This window comes from Megascapheus bottae, chromosome 8 (assembly GCF_031878675.1).
Source record: "Megascapheus bottae isolate mThoBot1 chromosome 8, mThoBot2.hap1, whole genome shotgun sequence".
Classification (NCBI taxonomy): domain Eukaryota; kingdom Metazoa; phylum Chordata; class Mammalia; order Rodentia; family Geomyidae; genus Megascapheus; species Megascapheus bottae.
Window position 1 is genome coordinate 5449971 of NC_143516.1, and position 13147 is coordinate 5463117.

Consider the following 13147-nt stretch of genomic DNA (forward strand, 5'->3'; position numbering starts at 1 on the left):
CTCAGGGCCCGAGCACTGTCCTTGGAATTTTCTCCAGGAATAGACCTCTACCACTTGAGCCTCAGCACCACTTCCAGCTTCTTGTATGTATGTGGCACCGAGGAATGGAACCCAGGTCTTTGTGCATGCTAGGCAAGCACTCTACCACTAGGCCAACCTCCCGGCACCCCCATGCTTATGTATTTAAAATGCTGAAGATTGAATCTGGGTTCATTCATATGCTAGGCAAGCGCTTTGCATTGGACACATGATTTTTTTAAAAAAAAGGTCTGGAGAAGGGTCAAGACAGGGTAATGAAAGTATGATCTGGGCCTGGTAGCGTCCTCGCTTAGCATGAGGCCCTGGGTTCACTTCCCTGGAACCACATAGAAAAAACCGGAAGTGGCACTGTGGCCGAAGTGGCAGGGTGGTAGCCTTGAGCAAAAAGTGTCCAAGGACAGTGCCCAGGCCCTTAATTCAAGCCCCAGGACTGACAAAAATTATGATCAAAGCATATTTAGGCATCTCTGAAAATGTTGCTGGACACTAGTGGCTTACACCTTTAAAACGTAGCTATTCAGGAGGCTAAAATCTGAGGATTGCTGTTTGAAGCCAGGGGCAGGAAAGTCATTGAGACTCCAGGGAACTACTCTGAAAGAGCCAGAAGTGGTGCTGTGGCTCAAGTGGTAGAGTGCTAACTGAGAAAGCTCAAGGACAGTATCCAGGTCCTGATTTCAAGCCCCAGGACCATCAACAAAGAAAAGAGCCGGCCATGGTGGCTCAGCCTGTAATCCTAGCTACTCAGTAGGCTGAAGTCTGAGGATAACAGTTCTAAGCTAGCCTGGGCGCTAAAGTCTGTGAATCTCTTATGTCCAATTAACCACTAGAAAGCTGGCGGTGGGGCTGTGGCTCAAGGGGTAGGGTGGTAGCAAAAAAGAATATGCCAGGCTTACATCTGTAATCCTAGCTACTCAGGCAAGTATTTGGGGTTCAAAACTAGCCTGGGAAGGAAACTCCATAAGATGTATAGACCAGCAAAAAGACAGGCGGAGGTATGGCTCAAGTGCTAGAGTATCAACCTTGAGTGAAAAGCTAGAGTTCAAGGCCTTGAGTTCAAGACCCATGCATACAGGCAGTCATAATGAACACGCACAACTGTCGTCATGAATCTCATTTTGTACAATTAAAATGTACTATTTGAAAAATAAAACTTTTTAAAATGTCCTAGTTCTGTGTACAGGAGGGCTTAGAAACTAGAGTGGCCAACTGACCCTGCTTGCCAGAAACGGGTTTTGCAGGTATACTGGATTTTCAGGTTAGGACTTTTCCAGATAATGCAGGATGGTTGATCCCCTAGTAAAAATGAGCACACAGCAGTCCCACAACTTGGCTTCCTGAATCCCATTTCCCACTAAAAATATATAGAGCTTTTTTTTGGAGAATTAGCTGTTTCCAGTTTTGGGGGAGATGAATAATTTTTATGCTTGACAAATCATTGTTTTGGTTAGTAAGGCATATCAACAGGATTTAGGAGAAAAAAAATCCTTGGTAGATTTCAGAAGTTGGCTTGAAAAGGAAGAAATGAATAGTTTGAAAGGAAAACAAGAACCTTAGGAAGAAATAGATAAGCTCTGTATCCTGGCTTCCCAGGTATACACATCAGAATTCATGAAACCAGTACCAAAATGGATTTATTTCTTTTATGTTTGTGGCTTTTATGTAGTTGTGGAGAGAGCACATCTTGTAGTAGAGCCACCTGGTGGTCCTCTGAGCCAAACATTCGCTCTTAATAGAATAACCGCCAACTTCCAGAAAATTGAGAAAGCCATAGTGCAAACCTACCAATACTACCAAAAGTATTCCAGTCCATAAGCAATAAATATTGATTGAGCAGCTAGCTGCCTCAACACAGTACCATGGACTGGGGTGAGAGCATGGTCAGGTTGTGCTGAGAACTCTTGTGGACCTCACACTACTACGGACTTTTTTTTTTTTTTTTTTCCTTTTGTCAGTCTTAGGGCTTAGACTTTGAGCCTGGGCATTGTCCCTGAGCTCTTCATCCCAAGGCTACTGGCCCTACCTCTTGAGCCTCAGCGCCACTTCCAGTTTTCAAGTGGTTAATTGGAGATAGGAGTCGCGGGATGTCTTAGAGCCTGGGCTGGCTTTGAACCATGATCCTCAGATCTCAGCCTCCTGAGTAGGTAGGATTACAGGTGTGAGCCACCACGCCTGGCTACTATTGAACTTTTGTGTCTGTGTATGTGTATGTGTAGTGTGTATTTGTAGAACTGCTGGGGATTGAACTCAAGACCTCACACTTGCCAAGTAGGCACTCTGCCACTTGAGCCACACTTCAAGCCCGTTTTTGCATTTCTTATTTTCAAGGTAAGGCGTTGCCTTATGCCTAGGACATGATGGGCTACAATCTGTGCTTCTCTGACATGCTAAGAATGACCAGCATGCACCACTCTGATGGCACCTCACATCATAATCCCCTGATCTCTGCTTCCCAAGTAGCTGGAACAGATGAGCTACCCACTCCCTAGATTATTTTTTATTTATTTTTATTTTTGCTGGTCTCAGGCCTGAGCACTGTCCTTGGGTTTTCTCAAGGCTAGAGCTCCACCACTTGAGCCACAGCACCACTTCTGGCTTGTTTCTATGTATGTGGTAGTACCGAGGAATGGAACCCAGGTCTTCAAGCCAACAACAACAAAATATTGTGCCCCATAAGCAGATACAATTATTTATCAAAATAAAAATATGCTGAGCATAGTGGCTCATGCCTGTAATTCTAGCTACTCAGGAGGCTGAGATCTGAGGAGCAAGGTTCAAAGCCAGCCCAGGCACAAAGGACCTGAGACTCTTACCTCAAATTAACCTCTGGAGAACCAGGAAGTGGGGCCTGGCTCAAGGGTAGGGTGGTAGTCGAGGTGAGGAACTCAGGGACAAAGCCCAGGCCCAGGGCTAGGGCGGTAGCCTTGAGTTGAAGAGCTGAGGGACAGCGCCCAGGGGGAGTTCTAAGCCCCATGACCCACAATAAATAAATAAAAAAAGGCTGGGTTCCAGTAGCTCATACCTGTAATCCTAGCTACTCAGGAAGTTTAGAGGCCAGACCAGACAGAAAAATCAATGAGACTGTTGCACCAGAAAATGTATTGAAGGCAAGATTACAGCAAGCAAACTGAACAAGTATGAGGCCCTGAGTTCAAACCTTGATGCCACTAAACACACATACACACACACACACCCACACTCACATTCGTTAGCTTTGTCACCATGACACAGACCTGAGATAAGTCTGCTTAGGAAGATTATTTTGGCTCTTTTTTTTTTTTTTTTTTCCTTTCTTTCCAGTCCTAGGCTTGGGCTCAGGGCCTGAGCACTGTCCTTGGACTTTCTCAAGGCTAGCACTCTACCACTTGAGCCTCAGCACCACTTCTGGCTTTTTTTCTACATACATGGTACCGAGGAATCAAACCCGGGTCCTCGTGCATACTAGGCAAGCACTCTACCACTAGGCCAAACTCCTGGCCCCTTGGCTCATGATTTTTGAGCTCTATTGATTTGAGCCTATGGTAGCATTTTATATACAGGCAGGAGCTTATGGTACAGGACGCATGTTCGCTTACAGCAGCAGGGAAGCAAAAGAGATGAGGGCCATGGCCCTTCAAGGGCATGCCTTCCAGTGACCTAACTTCCTCCAGTCAAGTCCTCCTTCTAAAGGTCCCACCACCACCCTGAGGACCAGGCCTTCTGCATAGGGTCTTTTAGAGGACTTTCCAGACCCAAGGAATGTCTAGGGACTTGGGAACATCCTCAGGAGGAAAAATACAGGCATCTTTTGGAAGGAATTTTCATACCTCCTACATTCCTTGTCATATGACCACTGCTGCTGCTCTCCCTATTGCTAACTATGGCCATGGCCCTGATAAGAACTCTTGAGAGGGGCCGAGAGTTTGGCCTAGTGGTTTAAGTGCTTGCCTAGCATGCATGAAGACGCGGGTTTGATTCCTCGGTACCACATACATAGAAAAAAAAAAAAAAGCCGGAAGTGGTGCTGAGGCTCAAGTGGTAGAGCTCTAGCCTTGAGAAAGTCCAAGGACAGTGCTCAGGCCCTGAGCTCAAGCCCAGGACTGGCAAAAAAAAAAAAAAAGGAAGAACTCTTGAGAGTAAGGTTCAAGTAATAAGTAAAGCACCAACCTTGAGCAAGAAAGCCAAGCAAGAGCTCAAGGTACAGAGTTTAACAGTGAGAGAGAGAGTGCAAGAGGTGGGGAGGTGAGAGGGAGGCAGAGGAGGGAAGGGGGGGATTAAAGGAACCCTAGCCTGAAGTCAGATGAGTATCATGGGCTTTACTAAATAGTGTTGCTCATTCTGTTGCTCAGAGTTGAACAGTTCTGGGGCCAGGGGAAGTCTCTAAGATTCTGAGGAAGATTTCTCTTTCTGATAGATGAGAGGTACACAGTCTGATCTCAAACTCAATCCTACTGCCCACCTTCTCAGTGCTAGGATTATATGTATGTGCCTCTGCGCTACGACTTCCTTATTGCCTCTTAATAAGGCTGTGATTGTTGGACCAAAGCAGCCATTTATGTGATGTTGGAAAACTAAATGAGGCTGCCGAGAATGCTGACTCAAGGTTGGAAAGTCCCTGGACCACAGCTGACTGCACTGCCTGAGTTTCCAGGCATACCAGTGATTGCCAGTTGTTGGACTTTTTATTGAGTAAAATGAAAAATTCCTCATATTTGAAACCACTGTCCATCATATTTCCTGGTACACATAGCCAACCATGTTCTAACTTACACAGTCAGAAAATAACAGCAGTTACATAATATATAAGTTGAAGAACATAGGAATAGGCCAACAATATTGGGCCATATCTTTTTTGTGTGTGGGGGGGTCATGGTGCTTGAACTCAGCCTGGGCGCTGTCCCTGAGTTCTTCAGCTCAAGGCTACCACCCTACCCTAGAGCCAAGCCCCACTTCCTGTTTGCTAGCAGTGAATTGGAGATGAGTCTCAGGTCCTTTTGTGCCCAGGCTGGCTTTGAACCTTGATCCTCAGATCTCAACCTCCTGAGTAGATGTCAGTCATGGGGCTTGAACTCTGGGCCTGGGCGCTATCCCTGAGCTCTTCAGCACAATGCTACCGCCCTACCCTTGGGCCTGGCCTTCTCCCTGAGGTCTTCAGTGCCAAGGTTACTACCCTACCCCTTGAGCCACAGCCCCACTTCCTGTTTTTCAGTGTTAATTAGAGATAAGAGTCTCTTGTTCCTGTTCTTTCGTGCTCAGGCTGACTTTGAATCTTCAGATCTCAGCCTCCTGAGCAGATAGGATTACAGACATGAGCCACTGTGCCTGGCAAGTCTGTGAGACTCTTTATCACCAATTAACCACCAGAAAAATGGAAGTGGCACTGTGTCTCAAAGTGGTAGAATGCAAGCCTTGATTGAAAAAGCTCAAGTATATCACTCTGGCTCTGAATTCAAGCCCCACAATCATCAACAACAGCAGCAAAAGTCAAGGGTAATCAAGAATCACATTTCATCATGCTGATGCTTGTTCAGTCTGTTTAACTGTATAGATACCATAGGTAAAACTTTGTCTGGTGGAACACCTTAGTGAAATACATTGTGTTTTTCTTTTTTGTCAGTCATAGGGCTTGAACCCTGGGCCTGGGTGTTGTACCTGAGCTAGTCAGCTCAAAGCTACCCCTTACCTCTTGAGTCACAGCACCACTTCCTGTTTTCTTTTTTTTTTTTTTTTGCCAGTCCTGGGCTTGAGCTCAGGGCCTGAACACTGTCCTTGGACTTTCTCAAGGCTAGAGCTCTACCACTTGAGCCTCAGCACCACTTCCGGCTTTTTTCTATGTATATGGTACCAAGGAATCGAACCCGGGTCTTCATGCATGCTAGGCAAGCACTTTAACCACTAGGCCAAACTCCCGGCCCCACCACTTCCTGTTTTCTAGTGGTTTATTGGAGATAAGAGTTTCAGGAATTTTATTGCCCAGGCTGGCTTTGGACCACAATCCTCAGATCTCAGCCTCCTGAGTAGCTATAATTACAGGTGTGAGCTACCTTGCTTGGCTATTATGTTGTAAATTTTTAAAATTTAGTTTTATTTAATTTATTTATTTATTTTTGATAGTCCTGGGCTTAAGCTCAGGGCCTGAGCACTGTCCTTGGATTTTTCTCAAGGCTAGAACTCCATCACTTAAGCTTTTTTCTATGTATGTGGTACCGAGGAACTGAACCCGGTCTTCGTGCATGCTAGGCAAGCACTCTACCACTACACCAAACTCCTGGACCCAGTGTTGTAATTTTTAAAGATGCAAATCAAGAAATGAAAACCCCTGATGTTGAAAGACAGTACATTAAAATATTATATGCTTGCTGGGATTTCCTGGTTAAATTTAGAGCCAGCATGGCATCCAAATACAAGAGTAAGTTGTCCAAGAACTTGCTGCATGTGAAGTTCGTGCAAGAGGGATTGGACTGAAACTAAGAAACAGCTGGAAGAGGAAGAAAAAGATCATTAGCGAAGAACACTGGTATTTGGATTTGCCAGAGCTTAAAAAAAAAGAGAGTTTCATGATAAAATAGCAGAATTTCTTGTCATGTGAAGATCTCTACAGATGAAGGATTTAATACTGAAGTTGAGAAATGAATGCCTCAAATGAATGCTAAGAACAAAGCAGACGAAGAGGAAGAGGAAACAGTTGAGCTTGATGTGTCAGATGAAAAAATGGCCAGAAGATAAGAAACCTTAGTGGAGACAATTGGGGAAAAAAGTTACCAAGAAGCAGGATTGTGCCACTTATGGAAAAGATGAAAATGGAAACATAAAACCAAGAAAAGCAAAGAAGATGTTCTTAAAGCCCCAAGATTAAACTGAATGCTTTAAATTAGAGACCAGGAATGCTGTAGAAACAGCATATTTTGGAACTCAACCTGATGGTGTTCTGCAGTTCACATTGTAATGTTTATTTGTAAAGAAATGTGTAATATTAAAAAAGTTATATGCTTATTGACAAGTTGTTAATTTCATTGAAGACTGCAAATCTAAACTTCTGACAAAAGACTACTGGACCTTGGGTGGACTATTGCTTTACATTGTCCATGCTGACACCTTCTGCAAATACTTGTTAGGAAGTTCACAGTCCTACAAGCCTAACTACTTAGAGGTGAAGAACTGGGAATGGGACTTCAATGCCCATCTCAACAGAAAATTCACAGGATTCCATTCAGCCAATATCATCACAGTGGGGAAGCTCAATGATTAGGCACAGTGGTTTGTGCCTGTCATCCATGTGACTCAGAATAGCACAGATAAGAAGACTGCAGTCATGACAGCCTGGGTATAAAGTGATACCCTTTATCAATGCCAAAGCAGGGTCATGTAGTGGCTCAAGTGGTAGAGTACCTGTCCTAAAAGCATGAGTTCAGTTCAAATCTCAGTACTTCCAAAAAAGAAAGGAAGGGCCAGGAGTTTGGCCTAGTGGTAGAGTGCTTGCCTAGCATACATGAAGTTCTGGGTTTGATTCTTTGGTACTACATACACAGAAAAAGCTGTGAGTGGTGCTATGGCTCAAGTGGTAGAGCACTGGCCTTGAGAAAAAAATCCAAGGGCATTGCTCAGGCCCTGAGTTCAAGCCTCAGGACTAGGGAAAAAAAAAAAGGAAGAAAAGAAGGTAGGCGAGAGTAGGGGGTGGGGGGGGGAAGGGAAGAATAGGAGAAGAAACTCCAAAGTGTGACACTGATTTTTTTTTTTCTTGCCAAAAAGTTAGTTAAGGGGCAGAAGGAGGAGGAGGGGTGAGGGATACCTGCAAACGATATAGGGTTAAATTCAATCATTTGGAGTGTTAATTCCAGTTCCTATACACTTGTATGTAGACCCTGAAACAATACTGATGAGTGAGCTGCAATGTTGTATCTTCTTATCCAGTCATATATAACATTATTTTCCAACCAGTGAGGGTTTTTTTTGCTAGCTTCTTCAAGCAAATGAAACACTGACAATGGAATATGGCAAATAAGCTGCATTAGAATAAGCCCTGTATTAGAAACAAGACAAGCAATGTTCCTATATTGGGATTTGGGTTGGAGCTGGATGACTTCTGCTTGGGCTGAAGAGAAACAGCAGTGATTGAGAGGAGGATTAGGCTGTAAGGATTGGGTGGCAAGGTTTGGTAACTGTCCATTAGTCATGAGCATGGTTGCAAAACGTGTCAAGCAGTCTGTTTTGTTTTGTTTTTAAAGCTAACTGGCAGTGATGATTTCACTTAGGAACTTTTGAGGTTTCCTCTTGCTAACATAAGCGTCTTGCATAAATGTTCTGGCTGAGGGATTTTAGGTGCTTGAGTTGCTGGGAAAGCAGGGTGGGTAGGAAAAGCAAATTTCTGTTTCAGTGGACAATAAGCCAAGTTAAAGTATTTCTCAAATGCTCAACTTGTCTACATATAGTGCTGAGTAGAGTCTGATTCAGTGACAGAATATGGAGCCCTTTATCACATTTTATTTACCCACCAAATAGCTGTAAGTCCTAGTAGAGTATCTGTAGCAAAAGTAGACAAGTTTCTGCCAAGTAACCTGAGTAACCATTACCACACTCCACATGTCAGACATGTCAGCTAGTGGGAAACTAAGTGTGCTGCCCCCTTGTGTGAACTCCAAATTTAGTGACTTGTAACTGAGAGCAAGTAAAGGTAGCTTTAGATCCTTTCATTCGAAATAGTTACTCCTCATCTCATCTCGACACTTGCTAGGTTTTTTTTTTTTTTTAAACCTACTCATAGGGATTTCTAATCTGTAATTTTTGGCCTTGTTTACCAAATCTTATATTTTATGGCAGAGTTATTGACAGCATGCTTTTAGTGAATAATGGGTTAAGTTCAGAATTTATTAGCCTTCTGGCCCCTGGGTGGCTCTTATCTATTTCAAGTCACCTTTAATTCATTAGAAGCCTCTAAATTTCACCAGCTTTAAGGAATGTCCATATAGACAGATGGAAAAAAGTGGAATGGTTGTTGTTACATGTTGTAGCCAATTATTTCTCCTTGAATTTGACTTTTCCTATACACTTTCCCCTCCACGACCTCGATAGAAATGGAGGTTCTTCATATTTCATCTTTCAGCATTCAACATTCTGGACCATAATCTTCCAGGATTTTGATTTTCAGGATCTTATCCTTTAGGATTTTAGACTATAGGTATTTCTTGATATTGTGGGATTCTAATATTAGGAATTATGACAGCTGGGATGGATTTTAGAGATTTTGATCAGTGTTAAATATCAGACATTACCTTTTAGGTTCCTGTCTTAAGTTTTTTTTCTGCCAAGTTTTATGACACAAAAAGGAAATGAAAGGGGCCAGGAGTTTGGCCTAGCGGTTAAAGTGCTTGCCTAGCATGCATGAAGACCCACGTTTGATTCCTCAATACCACATACATAGAAAAAAGCTGGAAGTGGTGCTGAGACTCAAGTGGTAGAGCTCTAGCCTTGAGAAAGTCCAAGGACAGTGCTCAGGACCTGAGCTCAAGCCCAGGACTGGCCAAAAAAAAAAAAAAAAAAAAAGGAAAAGAAAATATAGTTTTTACTTTAGTTAACAGAATTGTTTTCAGACGAAAAATGTACAAGCTCAACCACTCTCCCTCTCTCCCTCCCTCCTCCACCCTCTCTCTTTCCAGTCCTGGGGCTTGAACTCAGGGCATGGGCACTGTCCATGAGCTTTCTCAAGGCTAGCACTCTACCACTTGAGCCACAGCACCGCTTCCAGCTTTTTGTTTTGTAGTACCAGGGAATCGAACCCAGGGCTTTGTGCATGCTAGGCAAGCACTGTACCATTAGCCCACACTCCTGGCCCCAAATCAGCTTCCCTTATGATTAACTAGAATCTTGTACTTAAGTTTGGGCCAGTGAGCTGTGAGTAGAATTGACCGGGTGAATCCACTACAGAAGACCCTTAAAGGAATCTTTTGTCTTCCTTACTTCCCAGATGGGATAAGGTAGTGGGAGCTGTAGAAGCAACTCCAAGTTAGGAAAGCTTGTGGATTCCCAGGATTGCTCTCCCAGCTGAGAACTGCTTATTTCACATGTTCCATATGCAATAGACTTTCCTGTGTTTGAGAGCGGCCGGGCTTCCGTTACTGGGATGAGTATAATGAATAGCTAGCTCAAAATGCTTTCATCTTAACTCACCATTGGTCGCCTCTTCCAATCAGTGCACCAGGTCTAGACCACGGTGGAGCTCAGGATAGGACATTTATCTAAGGGAGATGAATACTCATGGTGCCTTGAGTTTGCACAAGACGCCTGAAGGTGGCTTAAGGAATTTGGAACAGAACTAGTCAAGTTAAGTCTTTGGATTTTGTACTCCTTTCTATCGCACCAAACAACAAGAAAACAAACCTGTTTATTAAATGATAGGAAAAGATATCAATATGACCAATTATTATTGTCATCATCATCTTTAACTACCTACTCCAGCTACCTGAATACTCCTGAAATCGAGGTGGCATTCTGGCAGGCTTCTGCTGTTGGTAGTTATATGAGGGATATTCTCTAACATGGGTTTCTTGTTCTAGAAGGAATTTTCTAAGGGTCACATTAAGTCCCAAAGTGTCATCTACATACACAAGAAGTATATTAAAGCATCACGACTAATCTGTTGCTTTTTGAAATGAGGGTTTTAGCAGGCCTGAACTCCAGGAGCAGTTCCAGCCTCTTGGACATCATGTGCAGCCATTTCCCCCTCATGCCAAATAAAAAAGCTATGGTGAAGGACAGAGAAAGGAGGTATATGATGCGGCAGCCATGAGAAGACAGCACTGCAATATGTCTTCAGCCATCTTCGGGTGTACAGACATTGGCCTTGTGTTAAGTAGGGAGAACTGGAGGCAGGGATTTAGGAAGGGTGTGGATGGTGACAGGAGTCCCAAGTAGCAGATATGGCCTGGTTGACCATTACTTCTGTCTTTGTTTCTAGAGACATTATTTTACCAACTGAGAGAAACAGAACAAGTGGGTGGTCTGTCCCAAGATTTTGGCTGGTCTCTTCAAGAGGTTGGCACTGCCTGTCTGAGGAGGTAATTTGCTTTTGTCACAGATGCTTATTGGTGAATCCTGATTTTCCTGGAACAGGAGACAGTGGTTCAGATCAAAGAGCACAGATGCAAATGTAAATTACGTGTATGTGTTCCCACCTTTTAGTTAATTCACAGGTCTAACATTGACATCTATTGTTTCATCCTTCAAAATGCTGTTTACTTTTTTCCAGTTGCCACAGTTAGCACCTTAAAAAACAGCTCATAGTACTTCTTGCTAGGAGTGATACAGCACTTCCTAACTTGCCTGCCTCTTATGGAATCAGTGCCAGGCTACCACACTTGAAAAACTGAGTGCTTGAGCTCAGCTATATGTATTTCAGTGGCCTGGAACTGATGTGTTAACCCTTTTCAACCTGAAATTCCATTCATTCATTCATTCATTTATTTATTTATATTACTTTGTCAGTCCTGGAGCGTGAACTCAGGGCATGAGCACTGTTCTTGAGCTTTCTCAAGGCTAATGCTCTACCACTTGAGCCACAGCACCACATCAGGCTTTTTCTGTGTATGTGGTACTGAGGAACTGACCCCAGTGCTTTGTGTATGGTTGGCAAACACTCTGCCACTAGGCCAAACTCCCAGCCCCCTCTTCATTTGTTTTTAAACAGTGCTGGTAATTGAACATAAGCCTGTGCCTGCTAGGGCACTCCCAACACATACCCTGACATCCAGTCTCCTGATGTCTGTAAATGAGTTTCTTTTTCCCTGAATCTGTCCTTCCAGTGTCTAAGTCACCCTTGGGTGGAATGCCAAGGCTGGTTGGGATAGGGGTGGGGCACTAGAAACTATCAAGTGTCTATTCTCTGCTTCCTTTGATATTGCTCTATTCAATAAAGATCCAAAACATTTATGGTTAATCTCATATTGTTACTGTGTCTGACTTTGTTACCTGGTATATTGTATATACGTTTTTTTATTTGAAATAGGAAAGGGAAGGGAGGGAAAAGATGATTGGGAGGGGAGTGGGGGGGAGGGGAATGGGGACAAAAACATGAGAAAGGGTATCAATGTGTGTAAAGTAATGCACCTGAAGAACGTAGCTGTAACCCCTCTATACATTATCCCGACAATTAAAAAAAAAAAAGATCCAAATCATGTCACTGGCAGGACAATTCACAATTTTAAGTGCTCGGGAAAACAATGGCTACTCAGTTCCCAGGACTCTTAACAGCAGAGGAAGTAATTATTACACGTTTTCTCGAGCTCATTCCAGGAAGTCCTTGTGAATATACACACCTCACCTGGCCAGGGCTTAGCCGTGAGCAGTGTGAGCTTTGTGCTCGCCCCCCCCCCCCCCCCGTGTTACGGTATCACCCGTGTGGCAAGCTGTCTAATAACCTTAGGGAGCCTTCACTGTCACCTGGAGTCACCACCTGGAATCGCAGGGACCACATAACGACGACGGGAGGGGAGCGCTGCAGCAGCGCAGCCTCCACTCCCGGCCGTCGGTGTGGGGCCACGGGACCGGCTCCTGCCCGGCCTGGCCCGGTGAGGGCCGGGCAGCCAGCTAGCTCCCGGGCAGAGCAAGGTCACCGGGGTCAGGAGGTCCTGACCAACAGCTAGGTCCCTCAGCCCCCACTCACGGCCCCGGGGGCCGGAGCGCGAGCCAAGGCCGCGCGGGGTCTTCCAGTAAAGGCTGCGGGACAGGCGGGAAGCGCGGCTGGGCGACCCCCGGGTCCGGTGGGGGCCGGAGGCGGGGCCAGGCCGGAAGGTGCGGGGCCGGGCAGGGGCGGGGCCAGGCCGGAAGGGGGGGGTCAGCCGGGGAAGGGGCGGGGCCGGACAGGGGCGGGGCCACCTGGAGGGCGGGGCCTGCGGGCCGTACCAACTCCGCGCGCGGGGGCGTCCGACCTTCCTCTTGGAAACCCCGTGGAGCGCCGCGTTAAGCTGGCCCCGCGAGGCCACGGCGGAGAGCAAGCTTGCGGTCCCCTTTCGCGTGTCCCTCCGGCCGGCGGCGCGGGGCGCTGGAGGGCGGGTGCCGCGGCGCCCTCCCCGCGGCGCCCCCCCCACGCGCTGGGCGCGGCGGGAGGGGGCGGGGCGGGGCGGTGCTGTCCTTGCGCGCG

General features: G+C 45.5%; 1 pseudogene; it reads left to right on the forward strand.

Moving 5' to 3' along the window:
• The first annotated feature begins 6185 nt into the window (after nucleotides 1–6185).
• On the forward strand, nucleotides 6186–6987 carry LOC150059474 (M-phase phosphoprotein 6 pseudogene; annotated as a pseudogene).
• The last annotated feature ends 6160 nt before the right edge of the window (nucleotides 6988–13147 follow it).